This window comes from Opisthocomus hoazin, chromosome 8, assembly GCF_030867145.1.
Source record: "Opisthocomus hoazin isolate bOpiHoa1 chromosome 8, bOpiHoa1.hap1, whole genome shotgun sequence".
Classification (NCBI taxonomy): Eukaryota; Metazoa; Chordata; class Aves; order Opisthocomiformes; family Opisthocomidae; genus Opisthocomus; species Opisthocomus hoazin.
In genome coordinates, this window is record NC_134421.1 from 41,439,027 (window position 1) to 41,459,994 (window position 20,968).

Sequence of the window (20,968 nt, forward strand, 5' to 3'; positions counted from 1 at the left end):
CCATATAAGGTATACGACTAAATACTGTGCCTTATGGGATACATCAGCTAAAAGACAGCAAAAAGTAGCACTTGCAGTACCACCTTTTGATAGCTCTCCATCTAACTGGTCAGGTAAATAAATGAAAATTAACTGTTTGAGCCTTTGAGTTCATAGAAGTTTACCTTTATTTATTTATTTTACTGCTAAAGTATTAACAGGTGACAGAGACTAGTTCTTTGAGAGAAAAACACAAAACACGTTTGAAAGGAAACAAAGCAGCAGTGAAAAGCTTAATGGACATCTACAGTAACTCACCATAACATGTCTGTGAAGGTAAACAGCAACACTAATAATAAGCACAATCTGTACCAAAATAGCAAATATCCAAGCCTCCTAGTTATCTCAGGTGAAGACTTTAACTTCTGAGGAATATGATAAAATATCACGTTAGCTTAATTGTATGCTTGGGGGCTATAATTTTTAGGGTTTACAAAATGTGACGGACTCTGTTCTGAACACAGAGCTTTTACTTGCAGTACAAGCTAAGGGTACTAATAAATAATGAATCTGTGATCAGATCCTGAAATACAATTGCAAATATACGATCTGTCGCTTAAGATCTGACTAAATGTGATTGATACATCCCACCTGTTCTGCACAGTTTCATTATACAGAAGTTTCACCAAATTTCACATAGAAAGCATTCATCGGCTCAAGCATGAGGATGACCTAAAGTAAGAGAACTGTGGGCATACAACTTTAAAAATGAAGAACAGAATTTATCCATTACTGAATGAAATATAAATGTATCTAGTCCTCTCTAAAGAGGAAAGAATTAAACAAGTTAATCTTGAACTTAAGAGTGGAATTGGTCATATTCTATCTCTTCACCCTGTTTTCAGTGTACTTTCTGCCAAAAAAGCATGTAAAATGTTTTGTCTCTATCAGATTGAGTAATGTCCTAAGATAACCTGACAACAAAGGAGAGGAATCTTCTGGACAATTCAATTATGATCTTTACCAGGGTATTTCCATACTACTGATATGCTACCACCTCTTAAAAAGATGTCAATCTTTTGCGATAGGAACCCTGAATTTGCTAGATCATAGAATCATAGAACACTTTGGGTTGGAAGGGAGCTTCAAGGGTCATCTAGCCTAATCCCCCGACAGTAAGCAGGGACATCTTCAACTAGACAAGATAAGGTAAGAGACTAGATGTCTCTTACTGGAGTCTTCCTCTCATTTCCTAATATAAAACAGAATTTCTGCTGTGCTGCACAAAACATGGAGCACAAAGTAGTGACATTTAAATGACCCATGCAAACTTAAAAACTGTGGTCAGGGTTTGAAAAATCATTTTTTAAACTACAGGCTCCAATCCTGCCGTAGAGCTACAAGCAGTTTCAATTAACTTCAGCAGGACCACAAGGTTCTTCAAGTGTGGGAAATGTTTGTTTCATAGTCATTAGTTATGTTTATCACAAAGACATCTGCTATCCCCATAAGAAAAACCTGAGATATCAATGAACGTCACTGTTGCTTTAAAAGAAACAGTATGACTTTAATTGTGGCTATCAAATTGGACACAAAAATACTTGTTGCTGACACCTGTCTAAGGCTGAATAGAGGAGATGGGTTTGCACCAGCAGCATCATGGGCAGCCACTATGCTGTTCTGACAAAAATCTGTGTAGGGGACACCCTGAATGAAGGACAACACAGTCTGTCAAACACAAACCCTATATAACTCTCTGATGACTGAAGATTCACTGTCTCCTCTAGCTCCATCTCTAGTTCCCCGGTGATGTATCTGTAACCTGAAGGATCATGTAACATTTTAATTTGTATGCTTTCAGTAAAAACAATGTGCACGGTATATGTTGTACAGGAGGGCAGGAGGCAGTTGCGTTAGCTGCCTATGCTGCCCTGGTACGTGGAATCTGGGACTGAAAACCTTCAGAGGGAGAGAAAGAGTGTGACTTCTCCACAGGCTTTGCTCCCCAACCTCACACGGTGTCCTCTGCCTTCCCAGGGGAATGCTCCCTCCAAGGATGTCACCCACCCAGAAGCAGCCTGCCATGCAGTGTGGGGTTTGTTGCTGGGGGGGGGAGGGTGTGCTACAACATGCATGGTGCTACAACACAGACCGTTTAATTTACATGCAACTCCAGTCACATCCTCCACGTCCTTCCTGGCTTCCCTTCAGCCATGGCATCAAGCTTCTCCTCTGGGACACCTATCAACCCTGCACTGGGAGCAGTGTCAGTATGGGAAACTAAAGGGCAGGGCTTGTGATCAGACCTGTGGCCAGCACAGACAGCCCCAGGCACCCCAGCCTCTGGCTTTACCGAAAGCTGCTGCCAGGGGAAAGGGCTTCAGCTCCAGGTCACCCAACTGGATGAGGAAAAGAGATGAATTGCCCTGGGGGCTGATGTCCAGAAGTTTCACAGCAATTCTCCTAAGTTTATTAAAGTAAAATAAAATACAGACTACCAAATAGCATTTCAATATATATATGCAGCAGTACACAAGCAGAACAAGACCTGTCCTGGACTGTTTCAGCATTCATAATCACCACTGACAGCAATGGAGGCTCTTCCCAGCATGGCCATCACAACGGAGATGCAAGAATCAGCAATGTGTAAGCCACCAGGAAGGATCAAGGGAGTTTGTGCTACAATTTTTCAACATTCACCTCTAAGAACTACAAAACGCTCATAGAGAAGTAAGAAAAGCTTCTCAGCATGACCAGGCTTTGGTTTTGTCACTTTACTGAAGTCATTGTTATTCTCAATTTCTTATTTTTACTGAAACAAAGACCGAGATCCAAGGTCCTTAGTCAGGTTCCTAACTTCTCAGTCTAAGCTGCCATTTTTTCTTCCTAGATTTGAAAAGGAAGAGATTTTACCTTTTAAAGGGTAATTTTTAAAAAAACAACTGAGACTATCTTCTTTTCATCAGCAGGGGCAGTTTTGAAGATTCATTATTGAATCCCCTGTGATGAAAACAGTCCACCTCCAAATCACAAAGGATGTCTCTTTACCAGAAATAGTAATAAAAGAAATGTATTATCAGCAGGCAAGAAAACAAATAAATTGCATTAAGATTGCTAAGGCACATTTACGAAACACTGGAACCGAGGCTCTAATTCCTGTATGCAGTTAGATTCACAGGGGAATCTACAGAGTAGTACTATTCATTAATAATTATTGGTATAATTCCTTTATTACGATGATCAAGCAAGCTTTAAAACACTCATTTGAAAGAGGTAACAGTCATCTGGGCCCAGATCCAGCAAAGCACTTAAAAATGTTAATTTTTCATGTGAAAATAACCAACTGGATTTGAACAGAACTGACATACTTAGGTTAAGATAATCTTGGCTTTGTTAACGCTATAAAGGGAAAATCGAGTAGAAACACTATAAAAGTAATCCATGAAATCTGCCAGAACTTTGCCTCAATATTACACAACTATCATACATTCTCCAAGGGGTTACTTTCTTTTGGGAGACTACCAAGTGAAATGAGGAACTTCTATAGGAACTGATCTGGGGAAAAAAAGAAACATTGTGGACCCACGCACACTTAAAACCGATATATAACAAACAGCTAGATGGTCACAAAATCCATATTCTAGTATATACGGCCAAGATCCAAGTGTCTGACCTGAACCAGGTCTTCCACATGTGGTTTTGAAATGTGTTTTCTTTACTCGCTTTCTTCAATAAGAAGTTGCACAAGCTCCTTCAGACACAAAGACTTGGGCTAGGTATCTAGGTGTTCAGTTGCAATTTGTGGAAGAAAAGGAAGAAACACAGGAACACATTTTATTTTTCATCTTTGCAATGTTTGCGTGTGGAGTGAGTAGGAGCTGATCACAGTAGTTATGGACAAAAAAACCTGCCAAGCCTCTGTAATCTTTCTGGAGGGGATCCTGACTGCACCTGGCTCCAGTTCCTTTTACCTTACCTGATGAAGGGAGGCTGCCTCTAAGGCTGAGAGCTTGTCACAGCTTGTCAAGACTCCCAAAAGCCATCCAGCCACCTGCTTAAAAGAAGTAGTGCATCTCTTCAGAGTCCCCTATGGAAATTTGTTCTTTTTTGACCAAAGACTTTCTTCAGCACACTGAAAATTTAATAAAACAATCATGGTATTCAGCCTGAAATGTAGACAAGGCATTTTGGAAGCATATATCTTCCTTTTTTTTTCCACCAACCATGAAAACAATAGCGGTCAAGGAAGAATGTTTTAAATTTCCGTAATATAATTTAAACTGATTTAGCTGCAGCAGAATGAATTCTGAAGAACCCAAATAAACTGATCTTCAGCAGTTTTTGAGAACATGCATCGTTTGCTATCTTTTATTCTACAACATCTGATCATATTCTCCTTTTACTTTTTATTTTTGCTCTTACTTCAGTCCAATATTATTCTCTGTATATATATTTAAAGTATTTCATTTTATGTATATTGAGTCCAATAAATTCATCACCAGTATCTGATAATAAAACCCCTGCCTACACCTCTTGGCTGTCACTTGCCCTATGCTAGACAGAGATTTCTCCTTCTAAATGAATTCAGCACAATAAGGGATGAAACATAAAATGAGGAGTTTCACATAAAATCACATTTCAAATGCTCTGTCCACATTCCAGACATTTCTATATTGTAACCCACCAAATTCTCAGTGTGGGTTCCTACCTCTCTTCTCCTCTCCCTGAGCAGTCAGCGAACACTAGGTTCTGCTCCAGTGCACACACAATTCAGAGAGACACCAATTTCCCATCTCTACATCCACTGCACATTTATATACCACACATTTTTTATTAGCTTTCACAATTATCTTTATGCTTAGATTATTAGTATTCCTAAACTAAAGTCTATGGGTTTCAACATCACATACTTACAACCTGTAACCTCAAATAATACCACCTCCCTCTGCCTACATGGAGTATACAAAACAACCACAGAGAAAGGATGTCATATGCAGGAGTCAAGAAATAATAGAGAAAAGATGCAAAGGCCATTTTATCATTTACATGTTGCATGATGTTTCAACTCTACTAAATATAGCTCAGGACCAGAAAACATGATTGCAAATATTAACTGTATTAAAACAGATTACTTTCGAGTTACTGAAAAGCCAGTGCACTGCTGGTGGAATGTAAATTGATTGCCTGAATCATTCAGGCTGAAGGTTAATCCTAGAGGGTTCGGAAACCAAATGGAATAAAAAGCAAAAAAAGTTCCCCGAACACCAGTGAAGAACATTTTGTTAATTATATGCACTTCTACATAGCTCCCAAACTTGAGAAAAATGCTTTACAAAGAAAAATACGGTGACAGTCTAGATTATGAAGTTTATGTATATGCCATGGGGTGCAGGGTTGTGCAGAGATACTCAGCTAGCTCTGGAAGCAGCAGCAGCAGAGCTCTGCCCAGCCTGCTGGGAGAGAGCAGTACCTGATCTGGTTGCTGCGCTGCAATTACACTTAACAGCCCTTCCCACATCTGTGCTGGTGGCATAAACGCGTCAGACATCTCTAACGCGCCATGGCATTGCGTAGGCTGGCTCGTACAGCACAGGCTATGAAGGAACTGAGCAGGGCAGCAAGAACTGAGGGCAGAACGGATGTTATGAAAGACAAGTATCGCAGCAATTAGATCACACGTATGGTTTTATATATTTCATGACTATGCTGACATTATATCCCACACTCCAGCTATGTCTTGATTTGAGACCTGAATGACAACCCCTCTTCACTGCCTTTTCTTCTCCCTCTCTCCTCTCAAGGTGTACCAGTTTCCTTTCAAATAAAGCCTGGAAAGAGGCTGTATTACATGTAAAGAGATCCTCTAACGTAAAAGATTAAGAGGTGAGGGCTGTTGGCGTGTGCACGCATTCCAAGATCAGGATTTTGGGCTGTGGCACTGATGGCACGTATCCTGCAGGCATCCATATCTTATACAAGAGCAGCAAGTAGGAGATTAAAGACAAAAATGTTTGGACTTCCTTACTGAACATCTCTGTTCTCAACCTTTTGTGAGCTTATGCCGTTTAACACACGGAAATGTATCCCTCTGATGCTCTCTCAGAGAATAATCACTGAATGTTCTTTGGAATTTTACTAATCTTTTTAGAGATAATAATATTGAAGTCATAGCCACAGTGTAAGCAACATATGTTTCCTTTTATTAATTTTGAATTACTTTTTAAATAATTCTATTCCTGTATCACTTTTTTTTTTAGTATTATTTGAAAGAATAAGCGGAACTTTGTACACATGTGGTCAACTTCTGTTGACCATATTCTAATTCTCCAGTTATATCTTACTTAGAGGTATTTCATCTGCAAAACTAACTGTCCTAATCAACTAATTACTTTGTAAAATAATTAGCCTGTGTGTCAAAACACTTCTCTAGAATGTCTATCAAATCACATTCTCAAAGAACTACACACTTTCAAGCAAGTAGTTCTTTTCTCACCTGTTCCATTCTTTTACAACTCAAATGTTTATTTCTTACTGTATATTGTACAAATGTTTTTCCTGTGCTAACGCAATCTCTAGCTCTCTGCAATGACTGCTACTGAAAGAAAGCAATGGACATTACTATTCCAATTAATCTTCCCAGCATATCTTTCCTTTCACTTAATAATGCTCAAATTTGACTGCCTTTATGCTGCCAAATCATGTACCTTTGGTTGTGCTCCTAGGTTGTCTTCTTTGCTATATTTCATTATATTTCATTCAAAGTATTGGTATTTTTATTAAAGCTAATTCCTGTTTAGCTGTAATACCAGTTTTTCTGCATACCACACCTTACCATGAGCCGTCTGGCACACCGGTGCCTGAAGGACGACAGCAGCAGGCCAGTGGCCGTTATGTCTCCCCACGGTGGGAATTTGTATCTCTGACTGCCTGTCAGAAGCCAAATTCAACAAACTTTATAGCAATCTAAAAGGCTGTTTTGTTCCCTTAGCCTGCAGAAGGCACATTATTTGATTGTTTGTTTTCTTTGTTCTGGTTAGTTTGATAGCAAGGTCCATTGAAGGTTTTATAAAAGCAAAACTTCTGAACTAATTTTATGCTTTGTTTTTAGAAATTATTTATACTACTCAAATCCTTTTTTCACAATATAGTAAGTAAATATATTGATATTAATGAAAATAAGAACATAAATTACTAGCTCTCAGAATAATACAAACAGCTAAGTATTTAAATTTATTGTGACTCCATATTGAAATCTGATTTTTTTTAAATGGTCTTCTGGAATTACATGCTTATCATATTTTAGTGCGCACTAATGCAAATCTCTTCAAAGACCCTGCAAAAAAGACTTCTGAGGCTGCAAGTCAGGCAAGCGTCAGAGAACAAAGATAAAGTGTGAAGCAAAATACCTTTAGCTGCATTAAGCATAATGTGCAAAGACTCTCAATCTCCCTCTCATTCTCATCTCAGATGCATCTTATCTGTAAAACTGCATATTTGCTGAATTTAGTACTTACATTACTTGAAAACTCCAATATGAATGGTGAAAGGAAAAAAAAAATATGTAATGAGTTGTTCTGTGACCGACGGATGTAATGAAACACAGTTTCCTACAGATTTGAGTCCTACTTCTCTCATACCCCATAACCAAAATAATTTCAGCTTCTCTCCCACCACTTGTACTTCCTGACATCTCTTCTGGGCAGGAGACAGCACCTCCTGTGCTTAGCCCGGAGGTATGTATAAGTTGATTGCTGCCAAGGAGAATATATAACAGCTTTCCACTCAGTAGGGCACTGGTTTGGGTTTTTCCTCTTTACTGAGACACAGCCACCATGAAACTTGTAAGAACTTAATTATATTCAAGACTCGCAGAAGACTTCCTTCCCATGTTGTGGGAGCTCGATCAGCAGTTCAAAACCTGACGCAGAGGACTGACAGAGAGAAAGTGATTGCACAATCCTTGTTTCCATAGGAAACAGAAAATGTTGCACCAAATTAAGGCTCCATTACACTAGTGGTGCTAGCAACACAAGCTCTATGAAAATGGCGGCAGCTTATTAAATTGATTGAGGTATGTAACATAAATGCCTGGCACAATATAGTTAAATACACATGAAAAGTGTATTTTTAAATGTGTATTTTAAATTCTATATGTACCCTACACACTATAGTTTTTATATATAATGTGTGTATGTAACTATTTCTAAAGCGTGAAATAAAATCCAGAAAGTCTTTGACTTGCATTGGGTTTTTTTGGTTTTCTTTTTTAACTTTAGGACGTCATAGAACTAGAAACCAATCTAAATGGGTGATGAGATGCTTCTGATCCTCACACACCTCCGAGGCTTGGCAGTTTGAGTATGAACTGACAGCAGCTCCTACCACAGCTACATCTGAACACAGTCCCAGGACTCTGCCTAAACCAGGCAGAGCGAAGAGCTGGAGTAGCTGACAAGCCAGCTACAAGAGCCGTGCTATTAGCTACTCAATAATGAGTCTCTTCACGGGTTTGACTTTTTTCTTAAATTTTATCACCCATACAAAAAAGCTTTAGTTTTGCTCTGTATCGAAAGAAAAGGCCAAAATGGATTCTTGTCTTGCTCACTGCTGTCTCTTCCATACCTTCCCCAAGGGTGGGCTGGCCTTAACCTGAATCACAAGCCCCTGAAATCCTGCTCTTTAAGACTCAGAGTTGCTCGAATACTTTCTTCCTAAAACCCACATGACTGTTTATTCTTTTCTTAGTTCTACCCCTGACGAATAACTAGTCCACTGTTCGGTTTGAGCACTTCAGACAGACAACTCTCCTTGTTTGCTTCCCTTGGCTTCCAGCCAGTGAAACCCTCTGACACCATTCTGGTCCCTGCGCTCCCCGTGGGGAATTTCCACGTTCCCCACACTGAGAGTCGTTACTCAGAGCTGAGCACTATTGCTGGCAACCAGCTGCTTGTTACCTGTACAGTCATCCACAGTATGATTGCTCCTGTCACAATTTCCCAGATGTAGTTTGGCTATTACATGCAAATGCCTCTTATGAAATGATACACACAGATAAATAAATGCCTCCTGTCAAAACAGAGGTTGTGATAAAGATGCTGTTCACAGAACCAACATCAAATTCAGGCAGACATTCCCAGCCTCCACAAACATCACTCAATTTGAAAAGTATGGTTTTCCATTGCTCTATAAAACACAGGGAAGAGAGCTCAGATACACAGGTGGCTTCCTACACCTTAAATATGACCCTCACAACAACTTTTGGGAGAACTGGTTATCAGGAGGGAAGTAACTGACAGTCAGCTAAAGCAGCTCAGTAACACCCTCTCTAATAACTCACACGTGGTCTACTAAAGCACCTAAATCAATATGTTATTTTAATACTTGATTTTTTTTTTTAAACAATAGGCCTGAAATCTCAGTACCATACATAGTACTCTTCAAGGACCTTACAAAAGAATGCGACCAGTTGGTTCAATACTGCTCAACTGAATTTCACTACAAAAACTGAGAAAAGGAATTTTGTAAAGTAGTGCTGTGGGCACAAAAATGCATACACACACATACACACCCAGAACATACGTAAGATACGCACACCACCACAAGACAGAGCAGAGTTCAGCAGCCTAAGAAAGAGGTAGACTTCAGTTACAAGCCACAGCTTTCACCTGAGTTTGAACTTCAAAATATATTTAAAAGACAAAGCTGAATCTCCTTAACCACCATAAAACAAAACATACAAATTGTTCCAGTTTTCTATTACTTTTTAAGATTAAACTCCTTATTAACTCTAATGCGTGTTGTGGTTATAGAAGAATATTTTTATTTAGAAGAATATTTTCATCTTCAAGCTCTGTCATGAAACAGAACGAGGAACATTTTCAAGATGCAATCTCGTCTGTGGCCATAAAGCAATGTGCTGGCATCTGCTGCCATTTTCTCTTTTCCCTGTGCTGACCTGGTGGAGAGATGGGGTAGCTGGTGGGCTTGTGACCATCAGTGCTTCACGCCCGTGATTTTTTACAGAGGAAAATTGATCACTACTTATAGGATTACTGCATTAGACATTTTTTTGCTAGGGTTATGAGCAGGCTGGTAGGAACCTGTAAGAACTGTAAGGGGCAGATGTGGTGAAAGAACTCATACCTTCAGTCTGCTTTGCCTTTATTAGGCAAGCCTAAGAGAAGAGAATAACTGCTGGCGGGAGGGACAAGAAAGATCCTGCCTAAAAGCCTGTTTCTGATATCAGGTTAATGAGCACTGGATTTCAGTGGAAGAAATTACTCCAGAAGGAAGGAAACAGTGAGAGAGAAAAATGAGCTAAGAAAAATGGGGTGTTATGGAAAGGAGGACAATGAAACAAAAAATCCCAACAGAAAAATCGAGACAGGAAACACTTGTACCATCTAGATCAGTTTGTATGCCACAGAAGTATAAATACATCATCTTGCACAATTTCATACTTTGAATATCTGACAGAGCTCTTCAAGTTTCAAAATGAAGTTCTCTCTAGCAGCCCCTGCAGGCCACTGCTCCTCATGCTTCTGCAGAGAAAAGACCACTTCTAATATTTCTTCAGCCAAGCAGATTTCCTTTCACTACTCAGATGAAAAAATGTGTCCAGCTCTCCAGAAATGCTCTGCAGTCTCTGGTGATGGCAGACTAAAGTCTATCAGGAACATCAGATGATCCAGCTAACACAAATCTCACCTACAGCTGTGGAAGCCACCTTTCTGAGCCATTAACCACCCCACAGCTGATCTCCTGGGAGAACAGCCAACCTGGCTGATGTCAAAACAGACTCCCTGCTTTCCCCTGAGCTGCCAACACAGTTCTCACCAGGAGAACAGCACAGCGTAGACAGCAGATGGCCTCTCTCCTGTCCACACCTGATGAGCATCCAAAAGCTGAACTCATAACACCACTATTCAAATTAAGATTAGATTTTTTCTCTGTTACTTCAGCAGCAGCACAATGGTTCCTAATCCAATTTGCAGAAGTCATCACTGAATTCTTAATATTGTTTTGGCATTTGCAATGCTCTGCACTTAAAGTGAGATACTAGTGTTGTTGAGAAACTTTCAAAGGTTAGAACAGTAGCCAACACACATTGCATATTAGCCAAATACTTTATGGGAGATTATTGAGAATCTCCGAAGCTTATTCTGGACAGAAGAAAATAAAATCACCAAACCTACTGTATCCACTAGAGTAACTAAAATGGGTATCACCCAGAAGAGACCAGTACAATCAAAATGTACCTTCCTCATGTATATGCATGAATATATGTGTGTATAGACATGTAGATGTATGCAGAAGACATAAAAAGAGATAAGGAACAGCTAGCAACACTGCTGTTCAAATTACTGTGATTCAGGATTAGCAGAGCACATGTAACAGCGATTTGTTATATCCCATCTGCAAAATCAGGTAGGCACTAGATAATCACTTATAATTCATCTTTGGAACAAAATTTTATCTAGCTCTCAGTTACAAATAAATATGTTTCTGCCATCATTTTTCAATTTTAGAATGGCATTATTTTAAAGGATTAGCATGAAATCTTATGTATAAAATGGAGAGCTGTAGCCCAAAAAGCTCTGAAGCGATCTCAGCAAGGACCAGGAAACCAGCTGAACATGCACTTCTGCTGTGAAGTTTTAGCCATCCTTCAAGAGATAAGCAGGAGAATTACATACTAATACATAATTATCCTTAGAATTAATATATAAGTTATGATTTTGTATTTGATACAATTAGGACCAGTACATAATGTTAGCAAAGTCATTACTAGTATTCTGCATTCAGTCTTTGAATCAACACCTCAAAAGGATGTCGAAGACTAAAGAAAAATTTCTACAGAAGTTATATAGTCACACTTGTGAAACTTGCCTCAAGCTAGACCTGAAGAACTTCAGCCTATATGGTTTTTCCAAAAGAAAGCTAAGATGAAATAGCACATGCCACAAATACTGGCAGACAATAACAGATTTATACTATCTATAATTTTTTAATGGTTAATTTATTTTAAAATATATTTTAGCACAGGGTGGGATTCATACAGCCTATCACTAAAAAAGTCTCTAGAGTCAACATTTCTCTGATCTGTTTATTTGGAGTCCCTTTATAGTTAATAAGCATTTTTAATAGGGCAAATATCAACACCAGAGCATCTTACTGAGATGTCTTTAAAAAAAACCCATGCAGCTCAAATTAATGTCTATATCGGGGAAAGGTTCTGTGGTTTGAATTGTCTAGGAATTGCTTTTGTGTCTTGAAATCTATGAATAACTACTGCTTTGCATAATTCTTGGAACCTCTAGTAAGCAATTTTTTTGCAAAGTTAGTCTCCTTTTAATGAAAAGCATACACCTGCTAGTAATGCAAAGTGAAAAGTCACATATCCAAGATGTCAGAGTTCTGCAAGGCCATTTGGTACACTTTGTTCTAAGCCACATGAATCTCTTCTTGTTTACTTGTGAAAGCCAGTAACACATAAGTGCCTTAACATCTTGCCGTGATTCAAACAGCTTTCAGCACACTTGCAATATAAGTGTCTTACACAGACCCTTCCTTCCTCAAGATAAAGAGGTGATATCCATGATTCGATCCCAGCGCCAAAACCAGCAGCTGGCTGAACAAACATCTGGATAACCTTCCTTCCACTGGCCCTGCCTAGGGTGTGTGGAATGCTGACTGGTGAGCAAGGCAAACACTTTGAGCATCTGCAGGGATCCTGCTCCTAATCTGCAATAAATGATGTTGATTATGCAACAAGTACTTCTTTTGAGCAAAATACCAGCTTAATTTCCATTTGCAAACGAAGGGATATGGGTTATTCTGGGGACTTGCACACTCAGTCTCTGTCATTTCAGCTACTGTGTTTCCTCCAAGACTACCGGCTTTTGTGACCCAGTCTAGCACAGACTTCTCTCCACACCCCCAATTCCAAAATGTCTGTGATGACCCTCAGTATCTGCTGATTTGATAATGCTTCTATTCAATGCTTCGGGACAGCTACGTATATGCTTCAATATTGTTCCTACCAAAGTCAAAGGGTTTTATCATGAGCAGCAGTGGCGCTTGGGAGGTGCCTTTCAGCAGCATGCCAGTCACATTTTAACCCCAAGGGAGGTGTAACAGTTCTGAGGCATGTTAAGAAACTGGAGTGGCAACCACATTAAAACATGTACGTAGCTCCAAACACAAACTTTAAAAAGAAAGATTAATTATTGAAGGCACACAGTACTTCTCAGTAAAACGAGTGGAAGACAAATACAGTTGAATCAGGCAGTCTTAGTTGGACATACCTTGTCTTTTCACAGTTCCAATTGTGTCAACCACCAGAGGAAATTACAGCCTTGAACAAAAGTTTCTGAACAGCAAATTGGCAAGATAAATTACCTGGGCTTTCACAACGTATCAGTGTATCAACCAATAATGCAGTCTGCAAATTTGCAACAGTTTTAAAAGATACTGCTGTGCATAGTACTATTGTTTGAAAAAAATCTGTTGATTTTCTTTTTTAAAAAAATTCTGAAAAGTACAATTAACTTCACTGTTGGAAAAGCTGGTGCATATCCAAAACAGCTCACAGGTGAAGACCTTTCGTGAAGAAGACAATGCTATACATTTAGATTTCTGCCAGTTACACTGGCTGCTCCATGATGAGGAGCAGACCACTCCAACAATACAGCTCAAGGATAAGAATGTGGAGCAGCAGCAGCCAAGGCAGTTGAGTAATTCATCTCTCTTGAGAGGAATAAGACATGATTGCACTCTGTACTGGCTGGCACAAACTCTTCAACAACAATCTACTATGTAGAAAACAGACTGGCCTTTGTACTTTGTTTATGCCTTTACCAAGAGCATTGCTCTTAAATTACTGCAGCAATTTGAAAATAATGCCTCTGATATAAAAGGCAGCTGCACAGTTATAGAAATTAATGTATAATAAGCAGAATGTATCCTAAGAAGGCCTTTCCAGGAAAATGTTGATTTGAACTGTTTCTGCTCATTAGAACATATTCAACTGAATTCTGCAAGATTGTTGAGAAGTATTTAGTCTGAAGCAACAGCTACATCCAAACGCAGATCTAACTCCTCTATACTTTGGGGCACTGCAATGCTTAATTTTAATGGGAAGAGATTACATTGCATCGTACAAATACAACTATACATGGAAAGCGTAACTTTTGAATGTCTGGATATTAATTAGCTCATAGCATACTTCAAAGAGCTTTGTGAGATGAGATGCTACCACTTTTGCAATAATTAACACAACACACCACCACACAACAACACACTCCTGCTGAATACTCACCGAAAAATGTAATTGCCTCTCAACTTGCTCTTTGAATAGATGAGAGTCATCATGCCTGGTCATAGCAGAGAATCATGTCTCTGAGTCAAGCTGTGGGAGAGGCACACAACGGGCACCTTGCGCTGCTTGCCCACAGCCAGACAGTGCCCTTTTTAGTGCCGAGACCCATCCGAGAGCCCTCCTCTGCTGCAGCTCAGTGCGGCTCAGCAACTCTGCCACTCCTGAACCAGACATGAACGACTGGCACGTCCTACATGAGGCTGTCTAATCCCATAAGGTCAGCGAGTAAAAGGGAGGCTGCAATGTCACGTTACAGCTGCGTTGCCCTCCCCCCAGCTTCTCTGTCATTCTACATGACAGGCAGTGTCAGAAGATGGTGATCAAAGCTGTACACTTAGCATGTGGCCTGCTCCCTCCCTGCATTCCAAGAGCTTGGGAGAGAGCCATGCAGGAGACAGGTGGCTTACTCCCAGCTGCTTCCTTCCCTGGGGAAAAGTACCGGATGAGGAACTGCACATCAGACATTACACCTAACCTGTGGGCTTGCTGCAGCTGCACAGACCCATAGCACTACACGATGGACTCGCAGGCAGGTGCCCTGTCCCAGCAGGAGAATAAGCAATGCTACCTGCCACTGCAGGGAACTGCAGACTCCTGCACTTTCACCTCCCACTCCCCTACAAGGACCTTCATCCTTCATTTTGCTTTTTTTCCAGCCAAAGAATAAAAGTAATATTCATCTTTACTGATGGCAGTTATAAATTAGAAACAGCAGGAGATTGTGGCCATTCTGAATGAAGACAAAAAGCATCAGGTATATCCAGCTGCTCCTGGGATCACAAGCTCATTTGTACAGAACAATAAGCAGGTGAATGGTCATTCTTTAATAAGCGACTAACAGCATGTGCCATGCCAATTATGGGCGTATTGGTAAGGAAAGCATGATGACATGTACATGGAAATTGAGTGTGAGGAACAGCGCAACAAAGGTGGATAAAATCTTTCTCAAACAGAAAAGGTACATAAGAACAAACTGATGGACTTCATCGCAGACACAAAACAGGTTTCAGGAATGAAAGATCTGTCTCATGAACACCTGTCCCAAGAAAAAAAAGATATAATAAGGTGTATTTATAAGTGCGGAGGACAGAACTCCTGTGAAAGTCTGCTTGCAGCAGTATGCATTGCTACAGGTTTGAGAAGCACTCTCCTCCTGCCTGCATCGCCACACAAGGATGGCTACTAGCTCTGGCAAATCTGGCGGGTAACAAGCTTCACTTACAAAGCTTCACCTGTAAATCAAAGTAAGAGCCTACGCATACTTTCTGTAAGGACTGGAACTACTACAGTCTGGTATGATGCTAAGAACAGTGCAATAGTATCCGATCATCAGTAAGGTGTAAGTGAGCTTTATCCATACTCGCCGTCACCCAAATGGAAGGTTACCCACCAAATTCCAGGAACTCTGATCAGGCAACTGGAATCACAACTATTAATTAGCTGCACTTCTGTCTTTCTTAGTGTAGAAACCAGCTTTCTAGAAATCAGCTGAACAGAAGAGTTAGCTCTCTCCAGAGATCATGTGATAAATCAAGGTCCAAAGACTGAAATCATGCCTACAACATATGCCATTTCACTAGCATTGAATAATATAGAATACAAAACTTCATGTCATTGTAATATGGAAGCAGACAAAACAGTCAGATAAATATTTGACTCTAAAACAATCAATTAAACAGTAAAAAATGGAGAATTTGGGCTGTTTTTCAGTCAGGTTAGCCAACAACTACTACAAAATTAAGTCTGATCTACATTAATTTTTTCATTAAATTAAAATTAACTGAAGCAGTATGTAAAACAGAAATGCAAGGAGGTATTTCACAAAAAAAACCCAACAACGCATAAGAATTACTGATATTTGCTTATATTGCACAGATCCCTTGGGTTCAGTACTACACAAATATTCCACAAAAGTTTGTCAATATATCAGTCAAAGACACCAAGGTTCAGACTCTGTCGCGTTAAAGGGGGGGTAAGGGGAGTCTGATATTCAACTAGCCTGCCAGAGCCCTTCCAAGGACTTTCACTGAAACAGTTTCGCAAAGTTGAAACAATAGGTAGTTTAATTCAAGCGACAGTTATCACAGATTCGGAATTGCCATTGATAAATTCACTGTCTACAAAAGTTGAGCTCAAAGTAATAATTTAGCACTTTAGTTAACAATGTGTTCCCGGGGATACGTCTGACAAAGTCACAGGCGCGACTCTTACCAAAAAGGCGTCCCTTCTTGAGGGGGGAAGAGAGGTTCAGGCCCGTCGACCCATCCGTCAGGTGAAGTTCTCGCTTGGCTCCTCCTCCCAAAGAGAGTTTTCAAGTGCCAATTTTTATATGTTTGGAAATCTTTTTGCGAGGTGGGACTAAGTCAATTATTGTGTATCGGTTGGTTCTTGGCATGGAATGTCGTGTCGTCAGAAGCGGGACTCAGCAGTGTGACACGCCTTCGGAGCGGGCATCTTGGTATGTGCATCCGGGGGCCATCTGTGCTTTGTCCAAAGCAATCTCTGAAGCAATCTCTGGCTGCGCAGCCTCCGCGGCGCCCCACAGATCACTGAGTTTACAGTGATGGGCTATCCCCCCTTACTTTTGTCTGATAAGATAAGCAGCAGTTATTCACTTCCTTTGTTAGCTCTTCGGCTCTTGATGCCTCAGTCCGTTTGTCTTTTGTCTTGCATTCGACAAGTCCAGCAAGGCCATCGATTACAGACTCCCAGAAGGATTTGGGCTAGAAGTAGGTACCTACAGGATTCACTACAGCACTACTCTCAGCTGGTGCTTTCCTTGTCCAGCAGCAGAAAATTAATGAAGTAATAGAAGGTAAAAGACAACAGAATTTAGATGTGTCAGTGCTAAATAACTTTCAAGGAACCATGTTTTCCCACTCGGAGCAGTGACTTCCTCTGGTCCTGTTCTACAACAGAACAGTGGATTTCACTTCAAGCACTTCAAACCATATACTGAAAACTGCTTCCAAAATTGTATTAAAACGTCTCTTGTTTATGTTTTTACTTGAATGATAGTCTTAGGAATATACATCAGCTTAATGCAATCTTTAAGTGATCTTCAGGGGGAAAAATCATGCCTGCATACCCCTAATGAAAATCTAAGCATACTCCTATAAACAGCTAGATGGATTAGAAATCACTACGCCCAGCTGAGCTGCCACTGTTGTTTAAACTGTCCATCCCACCAGCCTAGCTTCATCAGAGGCACGTCATGTTGCTTACTGCCCTGTAACATGACTTTATAGACAGCCCAAAGTTAGTCCACCTTCATAGAGTGACACAGTCATCACTGAGCTATGGGCTCCCTATTGCCCAGCAATATGCATATACAGATCCAAGTCAGGAAGGGCTTCAGCCTGCTCTAACCTGATCACCGGGTACCACCTTCCATGTTTCAAACATACACACATTGTAGAACCCAACAGGTCACTTCTGAATCATCAGCAAAAATACAGATCAGGTCCTACGCTTCTGTATTATATATACAAAAAGCTGTTTTGTTGTGGCTGTCATGGCAGATAGAGTCTCAGAAGTACAGACTACTCCAACCTGCACACAGGAATGCACAGATACACACACCAAATATCAGTTCAAACCAGAGAAGTATTTGAATCAAAAACCCTTGCCAGTAGACCTAATACTAAAATGTTATATTTCAAGATAGCTAACATTTAAAAAACAATCACGTAGATGAGGTCAAAAACACTGCTTCTGTGCATTAGTTCAGCATAAATTTCTGAATTAATAATGTTTTACCACTTTTTTCATTGCACTGGGACTAATTATTTGCTACTAAGAATCTCATATCTTTCACTCCATTACTTAAACATGGTAATAAATAATTATTTTCAAATAGGATGTAAGAACTGGACAAAAAAAAAATCACCAACCTCTAATAAGGTGGACTCTTGCTTCAATCCAGATCCAGAGGCAGTATCTAGAATTGAATAAAGTCAGGGTTCAGTTACTTGATCAACTCTCAATTTTTCAATTACCAGTTCTGTTTGAATTTGTTATGCATGCTGTCATAACATTCTCTTACAATCAGCTCTTCCCAGATGTTTCCTGCAATTCATGAACACGTGGGTTTCTAGTTAGTCACCTTCTCAGATAAAGACAAGACATATTCATAAAATCCTAAAAAAATTAAATTTTAAAAGCAGAGTGAGCTTATGCGGGTTTATTTTTCCTGAATACTTGATATACAAGCTATTACAGACTGCCTTTAAAAATAAGCTTGGGTGCACGTTTAGCTATTTTTAAAGTCACTAATACCTTATCACAGAAACGCAATCCTAGAGCTCTCTCCTGCAGTAAATTACACTGAGATGCCTGCTCAGATACATGCTGGTACACCCTCACAAAACTCCCGCTTTCTCTAACACATTTCATTCTTTCCTTTATTGCGTCTCTTCAGATCCCTCCTTCTATTTGTCTCCATTCAGCAAATTCTGATAGGCCCTTCCAGAACAATCCAAAAATCTTTACTCAACTTCTGCTTTGATTTCATCTTCCCAAACCTTCTGATTCACAGCTGCAAATACTGTCAAGCTACCTCCAAACCTCCACTTCCTGTCATAGCAGTTTGGGTGTAATATCCACTCTATGTCTGGATCAGTGGATCCAAGGTAGGAACTACGCTACACTGGCACTACCTGCAATTTTTCAAACGCTTCCAAGCTCTAGTACAACCCAAACACATCGTACAATACAGAGTACTCACTTCAGAAGTTGGCCACATAAGCTAACAGATTTCCAGCTCACTCCCATGCCTGTATTTCCTTTTGTAACTGTGGTTCCTCCCTATTATACAAAGGATTTTTAAGTTGTGTTAATAGCCAAATGGACAATGATTTAAGTATGCGAATGCGAGGTAAGGAACTTTTTAGAAATACAAAGTCCAATACTAATTCTGTAGGTGACATTAAAGACCCAAGCACTCAGGCTGGAAAGCTATACCACTTTCTAGGTAGCTTAGTCAACGCATGCTCGCTACTCTGTTTCTTTTGTGCTCTGATTTACTGCAACACAAAAACAGATTTGCCCTTCAGTGATTTGATGACCGTTTACAAGACTGGAAATGTAATAATTTATCATAAAGCTTCACTGAGTTGTGTAATTCTACTTTTTTCCATATGCTGTATGTCTATGTAAAAAGACACAACTTTCTTGTGGCACCTTCTCTCTGGAAGTTTAATGTCACAATCATTTCACTGTGCTGAGAGGAGAAGAAAGATCATGACTGTACTTCCAGGCTCATCCCTTCTCCCCCTCATAAAGTAAGTAAGCATGCATGTTAAGACATTGCAGTTTAATCCTTCTGCTGCTGCTGACCTTTACAAAATATCAGATTATTCCACATCTACAAAGAACATTTCTATTATTTTTACCTCCTCGTAAACTACTCCTGAGAGTCTGTGGACATAAATAATTTGAACCAATCTTACAGAGCCACATACACAAACTGTCCCTGTCATGCCTAAATTTTAGTCTCCATTCACTCCCTTGCAGAGTACGTATTTGCATGGTCGTAAGTCTCAGGAACTTTGAAAACTGTTCTTTCAAACAACACGTTTATCTCCAGTAGGAAGTTCCTGAAGTAACAAGTTACTGAGTACACCATCAGGATAATTCAATGTATTCTGTCATTCTTCCAACACTTAATATGCAGGTTTTATATGTCTGCTCCATAATTTATTAGCTGGGGCGGTAAATAAACTAGAACACAACCTCAAGGTTCTGAACGGTTTTCTGAAATGACAAGCATTTAAAGAATACCAATTTCTCATTAAAGTTCCCTCAGTTGACAATGTATTTTTCTAAAGCAAAGGCCTGAGAACTATTCTCCATCATATTCAGTGAAACACCCTAACAGTACAACACAATAGTCTTTCTATAACTTTCTATATATTGTTTTCCAAGATCCATTTGTGTTACACCAAACTCTGCACTTGTTGTTAATAGCTTTACATTAATTTCTTTCAGCTGAAGCTTACAACTGCTGTGCGATGTAAGCAGCAAAGAAATGTTAAAGAAACCAACAGACACTAATTTCCTCCTCAACAGGGCAACACTTGGTTAGAAGTAAACTGCGGTAGCTGTTAACACCTTCCTTCCCTTTCATCAGTAAATCTGGATATTCCTATTCCACCATTTGTGATTATTTCACCTCTGTAAGTTTTAACTTTACCTTTAGTAACCTGTGTTTTATGGAGAAGCCTGTCAAACCGAGGCAGCCGCTAAAATAAAAAGACAGACTATGGACATTAGGGAACTAGAAATGCATTTTCCAGGTGTGAAATGCAGAGAGACTACAGAAAAACTACAGGCCATAGAACTCTGTCGCTCTAATTTAAAATAAAAAGGAGTATCTAGAATGGTGCTGTTATTGGGGGAAAAGATTAAATATCCAGCAATAGTATGTGAAACAGCAAATTAAAAATGTTTATCCTTGCAAGTTTACAACAGAATTTAAGACTTTCTAGCTTATATAGTTAGCACAGGACCATCATAATTATTAAACTGATCTGCTGAAGAATACAGTACGCACAGACATAGGGTGAGAGGAGGGGTTCTTCTAGCTCAGTGTATTGTCCTGGACAATGG

The 20,968-nt window shown here is 39.7% G+C and overlaps 1 protein-coding gene across 3 annotated transcripts in view; it reads right to left on the reverse strand.

Moving 5' to 3' along the window:
- Positions 1-20,968, reverse strand: part of CNTN1 (contactin 1) — a 262,785-nt gene that overhangs the window by 166,976 nt on the left and 74,841 nt on the right. For all 3 annotated transcript variants that reach the window (XM_075427774.1, XM_075427775.1, XM_075427776.1), the window contains exon 2: positions 18,253-18,299. The gene's annotated coding sequence lies outside the window, so the exon portion shown is untranslated. The remainder of the gene's footprint in view (positions 1-18,252; positions 18,300-20,968) is intronic.